Source organism: Melanerpes formicivorus, unplaced genomic scaffold (genome assembly GCF_026170545.1).
Source record: "Melanerpes formicivorus ecotype bairdi unplaced genomic scaffold, bMelFor1.0.p_v2 SCAF_8, whole genome shotgun sequence".
NCBI classification, from domain to species: domain Eukaryota; kingdom Metazoa; phylum Chordata; class Aves; order Piciformes; family Picidae; genus Melanerpes; species Melanerpes formicivorus.
The window spans coordinates 12,531,230-12,550,960 of record NW_027142360.1 but is presented as its reverse complement, the minus strand read 5'-3'; the positions used below and the strand labels follow the sequence as shown (position 1 = coordinate 12,550,960).

The following is a 19,731-nucleotide window of genomic DNA, read 5'->3' as shown; positions in this document are numbered from 1 at the left end:
GGACAAATTAATGACAATTTGCAGATTGTTCAGCGTAGGTCATTTTATGTTCAGTGCTTATGAAAGCAAAAGAGAGCATCAGCTGTTTCACAAGACCAGTGTCCAGTCCCTCAGGACTAAGGGAATGTCTGTTCTCAGAAAAAAACCCATCTTCACACAACTTTCTTTATGGCTATTGGAACGCCAAAAAATTGTATCATGTTTCAGGTTAATGACAGTCTGTCATTTACAGCCATTTTCCTGCATTGAAGCCTACAATTACATCCCTATAATAACCGTTTGCATTGGCATTTCTCTCCAGCACACCAGCCGGATCAGATGGCTTGCTTGCAAACAAATGTGTTCACCATTAGCCTGGGGAATGGCAGGAGCATGTCACAAACACATGAGCAAGGCTGAGCAGGGAGGGCAGCTGTCCAGAGTGTAAGAGAATTGTGAGGGTTTGTCCCACATCTATTCTTTAACTATAGCTTGACAACTTTTTGTGCCTTGTGGTCAGAGATAACACCCACAAAAGAAAAAGACTGCAAGCTGTTCAGAACAGTAATGCTGTCCAGCAGTGGCTTTTCAATACCTATCAAAACAGTAGCTCTGTGTGTGACTGGGACTTCTTAGGTCATCATGTAACCCATTCACTCAGAGACTTAAATAGCAGATGTTGCCATTTGATCACTGGTCTGTCACTTTTGAAGAATGATGAGAAGTGTGTGGTAGAAGAGAGAGCTGTATGAAAGAGATAGTAGTAAGAAAGAAACTGTATGGGAGGGTCCTCTGTTTTCAGTGTGCTGGATGTAGACTGAAGAGGGAAATTTTCCTCTATTCTCTTCCCATCTCTTACTCACTGTCTCCTATCAGCTCTGGTTACCAGACTGCCATTTTCAATAAAACAGTAAATCTTATACTTGTTTTCAGAAAAAAATATTGGTCCCTTCAGGCAACCAGCACCAGAAGAGGACACAGTCTCAAGCTGCACCAGGGGAGGTTCAGGCTGGATGTTAGGAAGAAATTCTTCATAGAGAGAGTGATTGCCCATTGGAATGGGCTGCCTGGGTAGGTGGTGGAGTAGCCATCACTGGAGGTGTTTAGGAAGAGACTGGATGGGGTGCTTGGTGCCGTAGTTTAGTTGATTAGATGGTGTTGGATGATGGGTTGGACTTGATGATCTTGAAGGTCTCTTCCAACCTGGTCTCTCCTATCCTATCCTATCCTATCCTATCCTATCCTATCCTATCCTATCCTATCCTATCCTATCCTATCCTATCCTACCCTACCCTATCCTATCCTACCCTACCCTATCCTACCCTATCCTACTCTATTCTAGATGTTTAATTACAGTATCTATAGCCTATATATTTCTTCTTTCAAATGTGGAGCACTATTGGTAAAATCTACTCTTTTCAAAGAAACACCAAGAAAATAATTATTTGATTTTCACTTTCTTTTTCCAATGAAGGCCTTCATTCCTTACTGTCTGGCAGATAGCATAATCATCCTAAGGGCATTTGTAAGACATGATCTGCTCTGTTGCAGAAAATGTGAAGATTTTAAGGGCAATAGACACTAATACAGCAAGCAGTATAGGAACAAAAATATATGCGTAAATATGGGTATTTTATCAAATCCCTACTATTTATGAGCTGAGCTAGCTAGCTACAGAGGGTCTGATCCTGCACTGTTCAGCATGCAGAACTTCAGGACTGAGCCTGAGATGGCATAATTTCCTATAGGAATGCAAAAAGCTAGGTCATTATTTTGTAAATTTGCTTGGAGAATGCTTATCTAAGCAAAGACCAGCTCTCATTTTCCTTGCTGTGCAATTCACAAGAGACTTCAAGGAAGAGTGGGAGAGCAAACAGCATGCAGCCTTTCTCCCTTTTTGCCATTGGCACATACCCATCAGTTTAAAGCAAAAGCAGTGACTTTCCAGCTAAGCAATTCTCCCCCAAAATGGGGCCAACAGTCAGGTTAAGACCCTAGGAGCAGCAGTACTGAGTGGTGACTAGAAAAATGTCTTTGCTACTAGCAGAGAAAATAAATGCATCTAGATTGTTTGTAGGATGTTATTTCATTTTAACACCTCTCTCCCTCCCTTCATGCATCTCTCCTAAACTCCTATCAAGCCCCAGCTTGCCAAGCCCTGGTATCAGTAGAAACTCACTGCCAGCTGACAAGGACTGGATTAGGCTCCTTCTGAGACTGTACTTTAGGCACCCAGAGGCATTTACTCTAGAGCAGCAAGAGGTCTGGCACTCAGGATACATATTAATCCCCTCAGATCACGGTAGAGAGGCTCGGGCTAACCAAGAGATAACTAAAATCCCTGTGCCTGTACACACAAGATGAGACCATGTGCTCTTTTAGTATCTGGGATGCAGTGTAATCACTATGGGGTGTGCACAGCCTGTATGCCCCCACCCACACATACCCTCATGGTTGATTATTGCAGCAGTGTAGTGTGGGTTAAACCAGGAGAGAGGAGAGAGTTGGCATGACGACTGCACAACTCTTCTACGTGACCTGTGCAATAAATAATCATCACACAGTAAAGGGTAATAATTACTTTGTAATGTTGTAGAGTAGGAGCTGACTTCATGGCAGAGCACAGAAGGCTTAAGAGATGGGGTGCCTGGCAGTGCAGAATAAATAAATAAATTGGTGTGATTCCCATCAAAGAGGTCTCCATAGACCTTCAAAACAAGTAAATGATTGCTTTTTGTTTAGTTATTATCTTTCTCTATATATATTGCTCAGCCACAAAAAGTTTCTTCTCTCCTGGCTGTTGCACTTTTAAATTTCTTCCTGGGTTTATGAACACATAAGGGTATAACAAATTAAATATTGGTACAGAACTTTTCCTGTAAATTAAATAAGCTTTATAAAAACAAAATGAAACAACCAAAACCAGACCAAAGCACAAAAAACCCCACCCCAAACCCAACAAAAAACCAAACCAACAAAACCAACCAATGCCCCCAAACCAAACCAAAAAAAATTAAAACAACAACCCCCTGACCAAGACAGAAAAGAGAACACTCCTGGGCTTTTCTCCTTGATTTCACTGCTGTGTTGCATTAACAATACTGTCACAAGGTTAAGAAACAAGCTCAACCACAGCCTCCTCCTGCCTTGAAGTAAAGGGCTGAAGACCTTTCTTGTCTCATCTATTCTTTCTGGAATAAAAGTTAAATTGAGAGGTTTTCACTTGCTAAGACACACAATATGGAGTCTCTGCTACTCCCTCTTGAGTTAAACACAACATAGAATCTACAGTCTATCAGCAAATGAAATGCAGAGGATGCATTTCTTCTTTGCTATTGTGCTGCAGGTGTTGGTTACATTGTCATCCTCAGCACAGAAACACCGTATAGTCAGTAAGTCTTGTCTGCTGTTCTGCAGTGGGGAAACTTCATGGTTCAACTATTGCTTAAACAGGTGAAAAAGAAGGTGAGGAGAAGGAGCTGGTTTTCATTCAAGTCATCAGCAGGAAGATCCCCTTTGAGAGTGGAAGTGGCCAGCTAGCCTATGCCCCAGACCATGCAAGGCAAGGTGATTCAGTCTCCTGTGGGAGACTCCTGGGAGTCTTTGGAAACTTAATCTTTTATCCTACGCGGTCAGAGGCAATGCCTCTTGCTGAACAGAGGCATATTTGACTTCTAGCCTGCAACTATGTCATGCTGTCAAATCTTTCCAAACTTGGAAAATAGGTCTGTTGGTGATTGTGTGGCTAAGGGCCTTTTCTCTGCAACTTGCAGCCTGCTTTACCCTCACAGCTCTGTATCCTTCCATCCAGGCTGCTGGAGAAAGGTTTTCAGATCCCTAGGAGCACTATTTTCCCCTCACTCATTCCACCTTTTAGTTCTTATGCTGCAACCCTTATAGCTTTTCATCAGCACACTGCAACAGTCTTTTTGTATTTCTGTGGTGAATTTTCATGGACATTGATTGCAACCAGTGAGAGAATCAGTCCATTTTTCTGTATTTTCACTAAGTTTTGGTTATCATTGTTGGTTTATACAAGGGACACAATAATGTTCATGTGCACACAAGCAATTGGCCAGGTAGCCACTGCCCCACTCAATGCATGCTCCAACCAATGCTAACAGTAAGCAGTGACAACCAGCTGAGGGGTTGAGCAAGTCCTGGTGGAAATTAGAGTTACTGTGACAAGGTATTGTGGGGGGAACCAGCTGCTGCAACAGCAAAGGATGCCCAGGAGAGGTCTGGAAACCCTGGTTGCTTATCTTTCCTGCTGAATGCCACAAAGAGAGCTTTTCTTTTTTGCTTCTGACTGTCTTCTTGTATTTTTCCCTGGCTTACTTGTCCCCCACTTTTTCACAGTGCGAGACAATGCAGGCCATCAAAGATGGATTCCACTAATAAATCTTTATGCATGTGAACCTGTCCCAATAATGCCTGTGCAGATATGGCATAGGTGGGAGGGAATGCCTATTACACTAGCGTATACAACTTATATAATATATTGGTTTATGTTGCTGATTTGGTTTGCATATGTGCCACCAAATGTGGAGAAAATCACCAAATTACTGACATGGGTTGAGAAATGTAAGAAAAAACAAAACAAGACAACAAACCACAGATCAGATCTGTTAATAGATCATGGGAACTGATAACTTACAGGTGAAGGGCAGTGCTAAGCTTCTAAGCAGCCTAGCCAAGAGCAAGGAAATGTATTCCCAGAGTTGGTTTCTTTCCTTTGTCCTCTTCTCAGAATAAATTGGAGAATTCCATTGACAGATTTGTCAAGAGAAAAACTCTGGTTCACTGGGACCTGCCATAACATTATATCACCTACCTGCAAAATTGCCCACTAGTTTCTAAACTCCACAAACACTGCCTCCAGAAAAAACAATGTATTGCTAATTTGTGTGCTATGGACCTGGCTTTCCTGTGCCTCTGGTATCTTGCAGTCATCTCTATATATATAAAATAGCTTTGAAGTGTAGCCCAATCAGAGCTACAGCTTTTTACAGCCTTGTGGGTAGCAAGAAAGGAAATTAGGTTCAAGATAGAATAAAACTAAGCCCACACTTTCCTTGAGAATTATTTTGCTTTGCTTATTAAAGATTTTGGCTTACAGCTCACCATATTGTACCTAAACTTGGATTTCTAAAGTCACAGTCAAGAACACACACTAACAGCTTGATTTTTAAGCAAACAAAACATCCAGAAATCATTTTAACAGTTATTCAGTAGACAATGTGGGAGCCTCAGCTATTATGAGCTTGGAAATGTAATTTTAACACTGCTGTTTTGTGGGTTTCTTAATAAACAGAAAGCTTGGCCTCAGCTTGTTTCAATGCTTTACAAGTCACCCCTAAGTTCATGCTTTTAAATTGGCATGTAGTTGCAGTACAGGGCAAACCTACTTAAGTGAAAGGATGATGCAGTGATTCCATAGTCATAACAGGAAAACTCTGGACCTGGAGAATTTCATATGAAACCATGTCCCACCACTTACAGACATAATACACACCATCAAAACAGTGATCAGCTTTAGGAAGTATCTCCATTGTAAGTTCCACTTTAGTTTTCTATTCTGTAAAGTTGTGGGACTTTTTCACTAGGACTCACTCATTAAACATGCTGTTGTCCAAATTATGATACAGCACACAAAATGATACAGAACTTTAAGGCGGCTGTGATTTTGGAACGTTCAGGTGAAAAAAAGAAAGAAGGAATTACCTCTTTTCTGGCATTTGAGAGGGGCAGGCCTGCTCTCATGAGGTAAGAAATCATATATACATGCAACTTCAGAGGAAGGGTTTCTACTGTCACAGTTGCAGGGATGTAAAGGTCTCTCAATGTCTGTGACACCCTTCCTCACTTTTGCTTTCATAGGACATTTGTTCCCATTTACTTGTTGGAAGTAGTAGACAGGATGAGAATAGAGGCTAAAGACAGAGCTGTGAACACATTTTCCCTCTCTCAACTCACTGTTTCCCTGTAACAGGAGCACCTACAAGAGCATTAAGTTAAGAGAAATGTGTCTGCAAAGAGGTTACGTATCAGAGTCACAGACAGTTGGGTAGGAAAGCACACTCTGTGGCTGACATGGAGATCTGCCTGGAAACCATGTTTATATTCAAATTCTTTAACTATTACAATATACAAATTTATTTTTATATATATATATATATATTAATTTATTTGTATGAGATTTTTCTGGGGAGTCAGAGGTTAATTAAGCAGCTTCCTAAAATGTCTTATGGCTGTTTTGATAAGCATCTAGCTAAGAAGGACAACAAACTTCTGGTGAGCCAGACAAGTAAAACAGACTGAGCATTGTCTAAAGAAGATGGCTACCCTGATGACTCCAAGTGAGTCTGTGAGTGCAAAAGCAACTCTCCTTAAGCCAGTTCGCTCATTGCCATCTCTCAAGAGTGGCTGATAGCAAAGAGCAAGCAAAGTGAACCAGGTAGCAGTGATACTACCCAGCATACACTTCATAGGTTGAAGATGTCAACAGTGTGAGGATTTCCTTGTGACTTTATTTGTATCACAAAGATTTGGTGAGGTTGTTTTTTTTTGCAGTATTCTGTTAGTTTGATAAACTTTTGCACATTTATATCTATATATCAAATGGCACTATGTGCCACAACTCAGGCATGCAGTGATTTTTTTAAGTTTATGCCTGTTAATATCCATGTGATATATCTGGGTCTGATGTTGTGAAGAAATAAAAAAGTAAAAATAAATGAAATGGCCTTCTGCTGACCTTCTCCCTCTCTTTAAGTCTGCTTAGACCTAAATGTACTCATCACAAGGTGTATCATTCCTGGGATGATGAGTCCTAATCTATTGAACATCTGATTTCTGGAAAGCAGGTAATTCTCACCATCTTTGTCACCTTCTTGAGTTTCTTTCCCAGTTCCTCTGTACCCTTGCAGCATTAGGATGGGCAGAACTGCTCTCAAGGTTTAGAGATCTATCACAGACCCACTTGAGATAGAGGCTACTGAGAATTACAGAAGTATCCCATTTATAGCTGACTGTAACAGCAACACCCAAGGGTGAATGGAAAGCTTGTTATTCTCTAAAGATGAGAAAGATCAGATCCAGTTATCCCTATGTAATGAAAGCAACCACATCATCATTTTTTTCCTATGGATGCCCAATTTTTGGTAAGGTTCCTCTGTGCAAACTCTTACAGAAGTGCTGCCAAAAATCTAATGAGGAAGGACAGACAAAGCATGTGAGAGTGCAAGTGCTACTTAATACGACTTCCCTCTTATAAGCTGAGGTACAGGAAGTTGCTAAGTTTGACCTAGATCACATTGGCAGCCTGTGGTGAAACTAGGAATTCAGCCCCTTTTATTATTTTCCAGAAAATGTAATAAGAAAATTGATCTTCATCTTTTTTAGTCATGTGTCATTTCCACGTCTCACTCTGATTTTTAAGAAGCATTAAATGTGAAATATTGTCAAATTTGTCATTCAAAAGAATGGAAACACCAAACCCAAGTATTTTATGTTCCTCTGTGCTTCAAAGTAGAAGATATAGTCTCAGTCTTTGCTAAAGAAAGGGAGATAGTTACAAGCATTTGGGAGATAAAACAAACCAAGTGGTTTTCTTCATGTTTTTCCCTTTTTCCTTCTTTACTTTTTTGCAGTTGTATACTTTCTGAGATTTTTTCCCTTTACTGATTCATATCACAAAAAGATTAATAACAGTGGAATATTTCTCACTGGGAACTGTTTCAGATGTTAAAAAATTCCAGTATGGATTCCTACAGTTACTCCTAGTGGATAAGATTGTGGAAAAAGAAAGACTTGAAAATATCAAGCAAACATTTTTAATGAAAATTTAATGGTGACCCCTTTATGTATGCTTTCCTTCCAGTGGCCAATAAGTGTGCTGGCTACCACAAATTTCAAAAGCAGAAGGGTAACTTGCATTACCTTCTCTTTTCCCTGCTTTTCCTTCTATTTAAGAGCCTTCTGTGTTTGGCTAAAGCAAGAAACTTTACAAACAAAATGCCCCAATTATATTCTCACTGATAGGGCTCAAGGTCAGACCTGAGAAGGCATGACATTGCCAGGCTAAATATAGCACTTTGTCTGGTGATGGCCTCTCCTTTCATGCCACTCATGTTCTGACAGATTTTGTCAGCTGAGAATACACTGCTAGAAAAGTGCAATTAGTGAGGGTGAAAGATGCCAGCTTAACCTAAGCATGGAAAAGCAATATTAGTGAAGACATCTCCCTGGCTAGTCCCATTCCCCAAAAAGCCAGTTTCCCCCCCACCCACACTGAGCAATAGTTCTGAAGTTCAGGGAGGAGCAAATCATATGCTTCATACCAAGCCCCTCCCCAAGGTTCCCACCACCAGTCATCATCTGACTTCATTTCCCATCTATACATTAACAAAATGTCATTCAATATGACATAGAAAATGGAGCAAACTGAATTTCCCACCATGGCACAATGCTTCTGGACATATTGGAATGTAAATCCCAGACAACTATTTTTAGTACATCACCTGAGCTTGGTATTAAGTGTAAACCACTACACTTAATCTACCACAGTAATGATAATGCAAGTCTTTGTGGATCCTAGGTAATGGTGGAGGAGAGAAGTGTACCACCTCTGTCCACACATGGACATTGCTCCACCCATGTGACTTACTCCCAGAGTCCACCCTGTTTTACAGCAGAAATTAATGCTGAGGCAGGGCAAAGGAGGACCAGCAGGTACTTAAATTTTTTTGTGAACAGCTCTGACACAGGATACGATCTGAGTAAGGGTGTGGCATTGCAAATGCTCTTTTGGCAATGTTGCCCCTACTTAACATGGGCTAAGCATAAAAGACAGAGCACTAAGTCCCAGACCTAGATTCAGTCACTAAACCTTACAGTTAATTTATTTCTCTCTTCTTTCATTCTTTTAAATAAAACCAGGTTATATGATCTTCAATCCCAAACTGGCCTCCTCAATATTAATTTTTTTTTTGACTCCTCACCAAGATCTGTAGCAGTTAGGAGCTTTGGCATCTTTTTGTTCAAGGAACGCCAAACATTTTAGATTAACCTCTGCTCTGAACAGAAACTTTCTTGATGATTAGCTTCTAAAGGCTCAATTTTACAATACACCAGTGCAAAGAAGAATCCATCCACAGGGATTTATCTCCTCCTGTTTTCACATGGCAGCACCACAGCTGAACTTCAATACCTGACAAAATGCATCAAGTGAATCCTCACAACACTGTCATGAGACTAGGAGCAGTTACCCTTGCCATCTCAGGATGCTGAGCCAAAGCCTACCCGAAGTTAACAAGTTTGTCTCTGACCTCAGCAGGCTTTGTGTCAGGCCATAGGAATGTGTCAGATACCAGAGAGGATGTTGGTGGCATGGTAGGAACTTATCTGTGCTCTCAGTCCATCATGTTATGCATAAAAATATCCTTCTCTAATTAAATCCTGATGCTTGTATAAAGCATTAACAGGCTTAGTCCAGGAAATGTCCGGGATATTTAATGGGTTATAAGGGAAGAGATCAAAGAGAAACATAAATCTAATAAATAGTAATCATGGGTGACTTCAACCACCTGGTCAACTAGTGTAAATGGATTAAACCCCTCAGTTTCTAGGTGATTTCTAGAATAACTGAGGAACATAATAGCATGTGTTCTTAACTTAAGTATCTGAATAAATTATACAGTCAAGCCACTCAATACTAATGAATTTACTACTAAATTAAAGGAGGTTAAAACTGATAACAATTAGTGAACTGCTTTAAAAAAAATACTGGAAATAGGAAGAAAATCAGAAAGAATTAGGGAAAAAAAAAAAGAATTAAGTAAAAGAAATAAAGTAGATTCAAAATGACAGATATATTACCAGATAGTTTCTCATTCGGTGAAGTCATGCAGAAAGCAAACTAAAAGGCAATATAGGGAAAAATAACAACCAAATAAACAAACAAAAAAGACCCTGAAACACAGTGGTATTGTGAAACATTAAGGTCCAAGAGGTTGCTTGAGCTGAGCAGCCAGCTTTCAGAACATGACACTTAGCTCTGGTGAAGTCTGTGGTTGAGAGAGGGAAATGATAATAAAACATAAACAAAATGTCAGCCGTAAATGAAGGAGGCCAAGGAAGCCAAGGATGCTTTAACTGACAAGAGCTTGGGCAGAGGAGGGGAATGGTGCAGAGGAGGAAACTGCAGGACATTTCTGAAAGGTCTAAAACTGACCCAGTTTAGGAGGGAAAAAATGTGATCTCCTGCACATCCAGGGAGATAATGGGAATAACCAAGGAAAAAAGGCACTTTACAGAGGTTCTGAATGACTCATTTGGACAAATTCTCCCTGCAAATAGTGTTGTGCCATGGACCACACTAAACCTATTCTTTTTAAAGGCTGTCAAAATGTGAAGTGTTGAAAGGGGGGGGGGGACACTGGAACAAACTGATAAAGTAAATAGCACCTCACAAGAACCTCATGGTTATATATGCAAGGGTTTGGAAAGCGTTTAAAAATGAAGTGGCTGTGCTGATAGCAAAAATACACAGAGGTTGCTGAAGTCAGATACACTACAGAAGGACTGCAGCGTAGAAGCTAGCATACCTATTTTTGGGAATAGCACTGGATTGACCAAGGGTATTACATACTGAAAAGTCTTATTTCACTTCCAGGCAAATTGCCTGAAACAAAACCAAGAATTAATATAGGAGAAAAAAGAATTGTCATGTTTTCTTTCAAAGAAATGTTGTCTCTTTTATATTTAGTCTTTGAAGTATCAAGCTAATAGGCCAAGAAAAACGACTCTATGGGTGTATATATGTATGTATCTTTATATATCTATAAAGATATATATATAAAGATATTATATATATATATAAGATATATATATATATAAATTTGTTTCACCAATTTCCTTTGAAGAATCCAAGTCTTCATAGAAAAGTAGCTTATGATTACAATTTGGAAACTGTTTTAAGAGAGAAAAAGCAAGAACCACACATGAATGATCATTTTTCACCATTGCAGTTGGGTTGACCATGATTCTGTACCATGTATAACTTCTTTACTGAAATAACTGCTGCTAGAAGAAGAGAATAAGGATTGAAGCATTTCAAAGTAATTATGCTAGGTGAACCTAGTATTCAGATTGCAAAGTGTTAGCTGATGTAAAACAATCACAGAAGGAATGAAATACTGAGAAACCTTCCTGGATTCTAAACCAGATGTGATCACTCAGGGCAGGATATCACTATGGACAGCCAGTTGTGTATTCTTCTTAGTTAAAGCAGGTGGACAAAAAAATAACCCAAAGCCAGCAAACAAAACTAATTTTTCATGAGTGTGTAACAGTAAAAGGTGATGTATAAGCCAATAGTACTCATCTGGAAAACAGTGTCCACACTGATCAATCCATCACCAATAAAAATAAGATAGAAGAATTAGTAGTTTTTAAGACATGTGAAGTGATTCGTAGAACTATGACTGTCTGAGGGAAGAAATGAACAAGAGGGCACCTATGCAATAAACTGAGTACTCCTGTTGGCTTTTACATAATACACAGAGAGGCAGGGATCACACTAAAAAACAATGAATTTAAATAGATCAGTGACTGCTCTGAATGTGTTTTTAACATGAAAATATTTAATTAACTTACTGAACTCACTGTCACATGCTATCACAAAGGTAGAGAACTTACTAGGATCCAAAATTGGATTAGCTGCTTATCAGGCCAGTGAGTATATCTGCAGTTTGTCTAGAATCACTAGAGGTTTCCTTTTTGGTGAGGAAGGCACATATCTGGTTTTGTTTGGAAATGGTCTCTGGGCAGCAAGCAAACATAATCTGGTGGGCATTAAAGCATTTTACTTCAGGTCTATATATATACCTAGGGAAGCACTCCCTGCACCTGCCTCTGAAGCAATAGGCAAGGGATATCAATAGAGACACTACACTGGAGAAGATGAAACACCTGCCTGATCCAATGTTGCAATCATTATGTTCTAATGTTCTTTAACTGGATGACTGATGCTTTTCTGAATAGGAAAATAAGGCGTAACGATAACAAATAACACAATTTCCATTAATTATTCATGCTAGCATTCATGAAACTTTTGAGATGTATGAATATTTTCATGAATAAATCATCGTTCACTGGCTTGCACTAGAAGACCTCAGAAATCACAGTGAAATGAGCTTGTTGTCATTACTCACGACCAAATTTGTGAATACTCTTCAATACATGACCACTCTGCTTTCTAATTGACTAAATATGAGATAGGTGAATATACAATAGACATCATTAATTCATTGCAACATTGTAAAGCCAGAAGACATTTTCTCAGAGATCTGTGAAAATGCTATGAGCTGCATCAGAAAGTTATCATTTCCCATGGACAGGTTTTGCTAATTTTTATTTCTCACATGCTAGAATTAATTGTAAAAACAGAGGTCATACTCTCATCCTCTCTTCACTGAAATCAAGAGAGCTCAATATGTTCAGATTGCTTGAAATTACAGAGAAATTACAAGGCATTATTTTATAGCACAAGATTTATTTTATCTCCTTGGAGTCCAATACCAATTTTCACAATGATTCAGAAGAAAGATCTATGAAGATAATTTTTTGTCTTGCTCCACCTCTTTCTCAAGAAAAAAAGAAAAATTAAAAAGAAAAGCCCTGCACCTTCCACAGTTTACTCAGAACATTTCTAAGGGCTTGGAGAGGTTGGTTTACAGAATTTCTCACCTATTTGTGTTGTGGCCACTCATGGAGATCTTTATTGTCATCCCTGTCAGAGGTGCCCCATACTATTCCCAGTGCCCATTATCACATTGCATTTCCCTTTCAGCAAAGCCTCACAAAATATAACTGTTTCATGAACAGTTGTCAAAACACTGATACACTCTAATTGCAACACTTACTGTGATTCTGAGAAGATCAGATTCAGAGTTCAATTGCAGTAGAATAAACCGGAAGTAATTAAGTCAGTAGAGTCACCTCTGATTTGAACCGATGTAATTAAGATCAGAATCTAGCCCACAGAGTCAAAAGAGATACCAGAGAGACAGGAATAAGAAGATCATCTCATCAAAAAGAAAACACACAGAAGGCCCTCAGCAAAGCAGCTGGCCTTAAATGATAGTCTGTTTCTTCTTATCATATTCTTAAATATTTATCCCTGAAACATATCTTAGTCTCACTGGTGAGCATTCTTTAGGAAGTGTTTGATGGAAATGAGTTGAAACTCACTTCGCCCTGTCCCATCCTCATGGGACTTAGAATTATGTTATACATGAGATGTCTCTGGAACACCTGCTGATAAGTATGTCTCTCTACAGGGAACAGAAAGTGTTAGATATAAGTAATGATATAGCTTTAAAGGTAGATCAGACCATCCAAAATGCCAAGCATCTCCATAGCTTAGAACATTTTTACACATAAACGTGCCCAGGTCTCATGTGAAAGGGAATGCAGCCTTTTAATACAGTTCCAGAAGTGGCCTCATCTATAAATTCTGCCTTATTGTGTCAGGGAGAGGTATGAAGACAATGGGATAAGTCACCAAGAGATCCCTACTCGACACAGAGGACTAGGGAATGCAGTCTGCTTGGCACAAGCAGTTGGTGTTCAGCTGGTGGAATGAGAAAAAGTAAGTAGGTAGCTCTGACCCAGAAAAAAACAAACAACAAAACCCATAAAAAACCTGAAAGTTATCTTTGCCAAAATATAGAAACTACAAGAGATGGGTAGAGTGGCTTGTGAGGAGTGTGCCAATTTTCTCATTTAGCTATAGCAGTTCTTAGTGTTTGTTCCTTTGTGCAGTCTGGTTCTTAGGGATGGGAATTCAAGCTCAGATTTAACAGAGCTTGAAATGCTACCCTACAATTTAAGCTTTTAAAGATTTAAGGCTACAAGTATTTGTGGGGGGAAAAAATATCCCTGTCATTTGTCTGAGCTGGATCTAAGTCCCTTCAGTTTTCTTTAGCCTGATTGCAATTGTTCGCCCAACCACCCAAAAAGCCCATGGAAGATCAGGGCAGTACTTTCACAAGTGAGTAATCCTCTTCCATGCCTTCACACCTCTGAGAATTCACTGCAAGTTGCTGCAAGCTGAGCAGCTCAAAGCTAGAGTGATCCAAAAGTAGTGAATAAAGGGTGAGACACAAACTGAGCTGTCCATCTGTAATGTCTTCCTACCTATTTATTGTAGTTTAACCCAACTCACAGGACCTGCAGTGCTAACCTCTGGGTGACCAAATCAGGATCAGCTAAAGTGTTTTAGCAGTTTAGGCTTTAGGGGAGGGAAGAGCTAGCTGGAAACAGACACAGGGAGGAATATCCTTATGTCATATCTGTTTTTTCTCTCTCTTCGCTGTAATTCACTATCAAGGCTTGCATCACTTGCACCAGAGAATGCTCTCCCTCACCTGCCTTTGGCACTAGAGGGCGTGGGGATCTGGGTTTTGGGTTGGAAATCCAACTCTGCAGATCCCTACTTTCCCTCAAATTGAACTCAACTTTCAAAGAAGTCTTCATTTCACAGAAAGAGAAACTGCTTCATTATTACCATTTTGTCTGCATTCCCCATGCTGCATTGCTATGGAAACAAGACCAGCAAATAAGACTTTTGCATGTAGGTCATGATATTAGTGGAGAAGAGACTGGGTAAATGGGTGAGTGGGTTACAGGAGTGAAGTGGGGCAGAGTAACTGCCCAATACTGTATCAACAACAGTAGGAGATTTCATAGAAGATGTCCTCAGAAGACTATTGAATTAGACACCCAATAGGCTTAAAGATACAAACGCTTTGAGCAACTAAGACCCATGAAACACACAAAAGGACTCAACCCAGAGGCAAAAGCCAAAATTGCAGCAGGATACAGGACTGAACTTGGGGGGGGGGGGGGGGGGAGGGAGGAGTTTTTTTTCCCACATGTGCTTTTTTTCACTGATGGCTCTTTTCTGTGTCTTGGTCTCCTTCCTAGGCATGGTATGGCACAGCATGGCTTCTGTCCTTTCCACCTCCTCATGACACTCCTGACCACAGATGGTTCAGATTTCCCCAAACTCTACCCACATACAGAGTTACAACCTTTTAGACAGTGGTTAAAATCTTGGATTTGGATTGCAGAAGAGTATGACCTCTTCTTCCTATTGTTTTGCCCTCCATCCAAAGCAACTTGGGGACACCCTACACCCCCTTTCTTATGTACAGAGCCCCTTGCCTGAGCAACTGCAGTGCAGAAATCACAGAGTGCTGTGGGTAGGGACAGAGACTGTAAGGCAAGCAAGTGCTTGCCAAGTCAACAAGCCCATTGTACTTCCCATTTTCCTGACACAAAAGCCAACAGGGCTGTTCTTTTAGTCGAAGGGTCCTGCAGAGGGGAAGTTTGATCAAAGTTATAACCAAAGAACCTAAAAGAGAGAGGGAGAACGCTCTGTGTATCTTAAAGTGGTTTACAGATGAGTCATCGAGAGCAGTTGGTGTTATAAAGCATACAATCAAGGCTGGTGTGTATTTAGACAGGAGCTGTGATTGCAGGCAATGCAATACCATAAAAGCAGACAGTGTATATACTTCTGATCTCCCATGCTAACCTTCCTTGTTTTGGGTTTTGTTTGTGGTTTTTTCCCTCCAAAAATGCACAATCAGTCTGTCAGGCAGAGGCTACCTCCCACCCCCTTTTTTTCCCCCCTTGCCTCATTTTCTCCACAAAGGGAAGATCTTTAAAGAATAGAAATGAACCAATGTGTGCAAACACACTGTTTGACACATGAAAATGGAGAGAGATGTTATTCTGGCTAGATTTTCAGCAAGAATTACCCCATCCTCTCTCTTCTCCTCTAGTTAGTTGGAAAACAAAGGTATCTCTCCGTGCCCTAAAGGAAGTTTGTCACATGAAAATAGTAGGAAAACGAGACAGTTTTATGATGGAGAAAGGAATAGTGCCTTGTCCTATCCCCAGCGAAGGTGTACAGAATCACTCCTAGGCTCGCGGGAGGGAGTTGCAGCTCTGGCATCTTCCCCTCGGAGACGGCTGCCGGTCGCGCTGTGGAGGCTAAGCCGCCCTCCGGGAGCTGCTTGGCGGCTGGGACAGGGCTCTCTGGCTCAGATGCCTTGCGGGGAGAGGAGTGGAAGGGAGAACCCTACCTCGCCGCTTCTAGTCTGCCTGCTACCCCAGCCGGACATCGCCAGAGCACTTGGGCAGCTGCGGGCGAGAGTGCGGAGCGGTGGGAAGGCGCAAAGCAAAGAATGGTCCTATCCGGAGGGGTGACCGGGATCCACTTTTCCCTGAAAAGTGGCCTGGGAAGTAGCGGCCGCTCTAGAGCCTCTGGAATGGCTAGACTCTGTGAGGGTGCTGGGACCTCGGTGTCCCAGAGCTGTTTCCGGGAGGCAGTTTTCCTCCCACAGCTTGACCTGAGCTCCCTCTCAAGGCACCAGCTCTCTCCTTCTGGCCACCAGCACCCGGTGGCGCCGGCATGGATGAAAGAAAAAGCAGCCCGAAAGCACGGCCGGGACCGGCTCGGCCATACCAGGGAGTGGGTCAGGTCGGGGGAGCGGCGTGAGTCCGACTTGGTCCTTGAACGCCTCCTCCCTACCGCACCTGGCTCTTTGGATGCACGGGGACTGGATCTTAGGTGCATAGAGCCAAGGAAGCAAGTTCGGAAATGACCGGGAAAACTCCACACCCTCTCCGCCTCTGGCGGCGCCCCCAGCCCACGATGACCCGCCTGGGACAAGACCCGAGACCTGAGGCAGCGGAGACAGGCACCGACCCCCGGCAGGCGGACGCTTCCCAGGAGGGGTGTTGGGGAGCGAGGGACCACACTAACATTGTGAAAGCCTCCTCCCTTCGCACCCAGCATCTCTCCGTGGTCTCCGGTAGGGCAGAGATGTCCCCTCGCACCGTCTCTGCCCTCCCGCCCGCCAGAGAGCTCTGCGAGCAAGCTCAGCTCCCCGGAGACGGCTCCATTCCCGGCTCCTGGTGACATTTTACAACAGTCCTCAACGTGTCACAGCGGGATTTGGGAAGGGTAGTCCGTGAGATGTCTCTGTGTAGGAATGCAGCATTTATATAAAGACCTGTAGATAGCGCTTGGAAAATGAGTGAGGCTGCTGCGTCTCCTTTCCCTGTACACCATGTTAGATTCGATCCTGGGATTAGTATCATAACTGTAACTCAGCAGAGAAGGGCTCTGTACTCGGGGCAATTGCTTTGCCTTCCCCCTCTCTGCCTTTCCCCAGTGACCCACACCGCTATGGACCGTTTCCGCAAAAGTTTCCTTGCTTTGTTCTGTTCCCTCTGCCAGGAAGCAAAACGCAAGCTCATTTCTTGGACATTATTTTCTTGGCGGGAGCTTTCCTATGACAGCAGTAGATTAAATCCTAGGTGCAGCAAGGAAGGGGCGGAGGGTAGAAGACGAGAAAGAAAAGAGGGGTGGGGGAAGAAGACAAAATAGAAGGAAAGAAAAAGGAAATAAGGAGGGGGGGAATGGATAAAAAAAATGAAGAGTCAGTAAAGCCCAAAGCTTTCCTACCTGTGATCCAATTACCAGAAGTTGCATCCCATCCCGCTGCAAACGGCTCGTTGTGAGCGACGGCTGAAGAGTCGCCCCGGCTCTGGCGACAGAGGCATGCGGGCTGCGCGCAGTCAGAGCCCGCAGGCACCTGCTTTATCTTTCTCTTCCATATCTTCAAGGGGGGGTGGGGTTGGGGGGAAAGACAGATTACTTGGTACCGTGATAATGGGGGGAAAGAATAACAGTTTGGAAGCTTTAAAGAGGTGGCATTGTCCGGGGTGGTGGAGTTTTTCTCTCAGCCTCGCTGGCTTTCTCCCTCCCACATGCACAGATACACACATATACTCGCACACCCTCAGTGACTAGCCCTTGGGAGTCTCTGCTTCAGATCAGCCAAGCTGAGCTTTAAAAAATATATATAAAAAAAACAAAGTAGAGAAACAGCACTAGCAAACCTGGCATAATAGTTTAGACAAAACTGGAGAAATTAAAAATAGCAGAAGCTGGGACTCATAGGTGAGCTGGTTAGGCTTCATACTTCCCCCAGTGCTTCTGAGGAAATGAGGGCAACCTTTGTGGTGGTGGTGGCGAGGGAGGGAAACGGGTAGCCTAGGTGAGCATCTCAGGTGAATGCCCTTGCTGGGATGCTGCAGCTGTGGGTCTGCTTGCTGCCCGTCTGCGGGGGTGTGTAGGGGTGTGATGTGTGGTATAATGTGAGTGCGAAGTGGGCTCGATTAGCTGCAATGGGCAGGCAATTTCTGCAGAGAACATTTACAATTTTCTTTCAGTATGACAGGATTAGTTGCTGTTGAAGGCTCTCCTCCAATAGGATCAGCACTGCTCTCTGATTTGGTGGCTTTGCTGAATAGAAATTACTGGTTCTTGTTATCTCTCAACACGCTCTCCTCTCTCTTCAGACACTCCCCTCTTCCTCATAAAAAGTCTTTATCTACAATTTTCTTTTCCAGTTTACCTCTTCCTATCTTTCCCTGCAAAGCACTCCTCTTTATTTCTTGTTACTTTTATTTTTTGTTTATTTCCCCTCCCCCCCTTCCTTGATAGGTGCAAGTCTAAAATGATGGACAAGAGGAGAAAGAGGTCTTGCTTCTAGATTGCTGTCACTAAATCTAATTTAGTTTTGAAAACTGATTATGGTGCTGAAATAATGAAAAGCTGCTTCCCTGCATGAATTAACTGAAACATACATTTTGTAATCAAGAGTTAATTCTCCTTAGGTGTAAATCATTCCACATAATTAAGAGTCTGTAGGCTGAAAAATATTTACTTTGCTTAAAGGAACTTAACCGTTCAGTGGAAATAATCTAGATATTTGCACTTTTAGATTTGGGGTTTCTTTGCCTCTCTCCTGGACTGGAACTGATTTGTAGTCTGGGGTGATGCTTTTCCCCTTCGGATAGAAGCTATTGGGGTGGAAAGCAGGAGAGAGGAATCCATCTCATCTGTTGACCAAAGAAGAATAGAGGGGAATTGAGAAGGAGAGAGAGAATTTCCACTTATGAAGGTGACCCTGGATTCTGGCTGCTGCCTGCCATCTCTCCCATGCTCCATCTCCCTTCTTGAAAGGTCAATGAAGCCACAGCCCAACCACTCCCATCCTCTCCATTCCAAATCTCCCTTCACTTAATAGAAAGTATTTTTTTTGCCTGGACTTGCCTCAAGCAGAGATGCCTACACTACCCACATGTGTTTGTCTATTGCTCCTGGAAGGACCTCAGACATGGATTTAGCCCCAAGTGGATGATGTGCCTTCAGGGTAACAGGACACTGGAAATACTGCTCCTCCCTGGAATGGGTATTCTCCCTTTTATGGGTGGTAGGGCTAACCTGGAGATGGGATTATGGAGGTACTCATGCCTCACTGCTAGACAAGACTATGTTTCTCTACCTGAAAGTGCTCTAACAGACTTAAGGGCTGGATCTCCTGTAGATCTTTGGGATCATCAAGGAAGCTGGAACCTGATGTCTGCCCCTTGGTTACTTAGCCCTTACATAAATTTTTTCATGGACTTCACTACAGAGTTAGGAGACAGTTGTCTGAGTAACTCAGATGAGATTGGGCACCATGAGGTCAGAAGAAACCCCGGATCAGGATGTGGCCCCGGGAGGTTGCTCCGCTGCAGGCGCAGACGCGCCGGGGCAGGGGACAGCAACTCCTTGGCGAGACGAAGCCCAAGCCTGAGCCCCGGCCACACCTGCACCTCCCA

General features: G+C 42.2%; 1 protein-coding gene across 1 annotated transcript in view; it reads right to left on the bottom strand.

Annotated features, from left to right (window-relative positions):
- The window catches only part of CHRM2 (cholinergic receptor muscarinic 2), a 93,842-nt gene extending 76,251 nt beyond the window's left edge, over positions 1 to 17,591 (bottom strand). Inside the window, exon 1 of the mRNA XM_068142165.1 lies at positions 17,525 to 17,591. The gene's annotated coding sequence lies outside the window, so the exon portion shown is untranslated. The remainder of the gene's footprint in view (positions 1 to 17,524) is intronic.
- Positions 17,592 to 19,731: the final 2,140 nt, after the last annotated feature.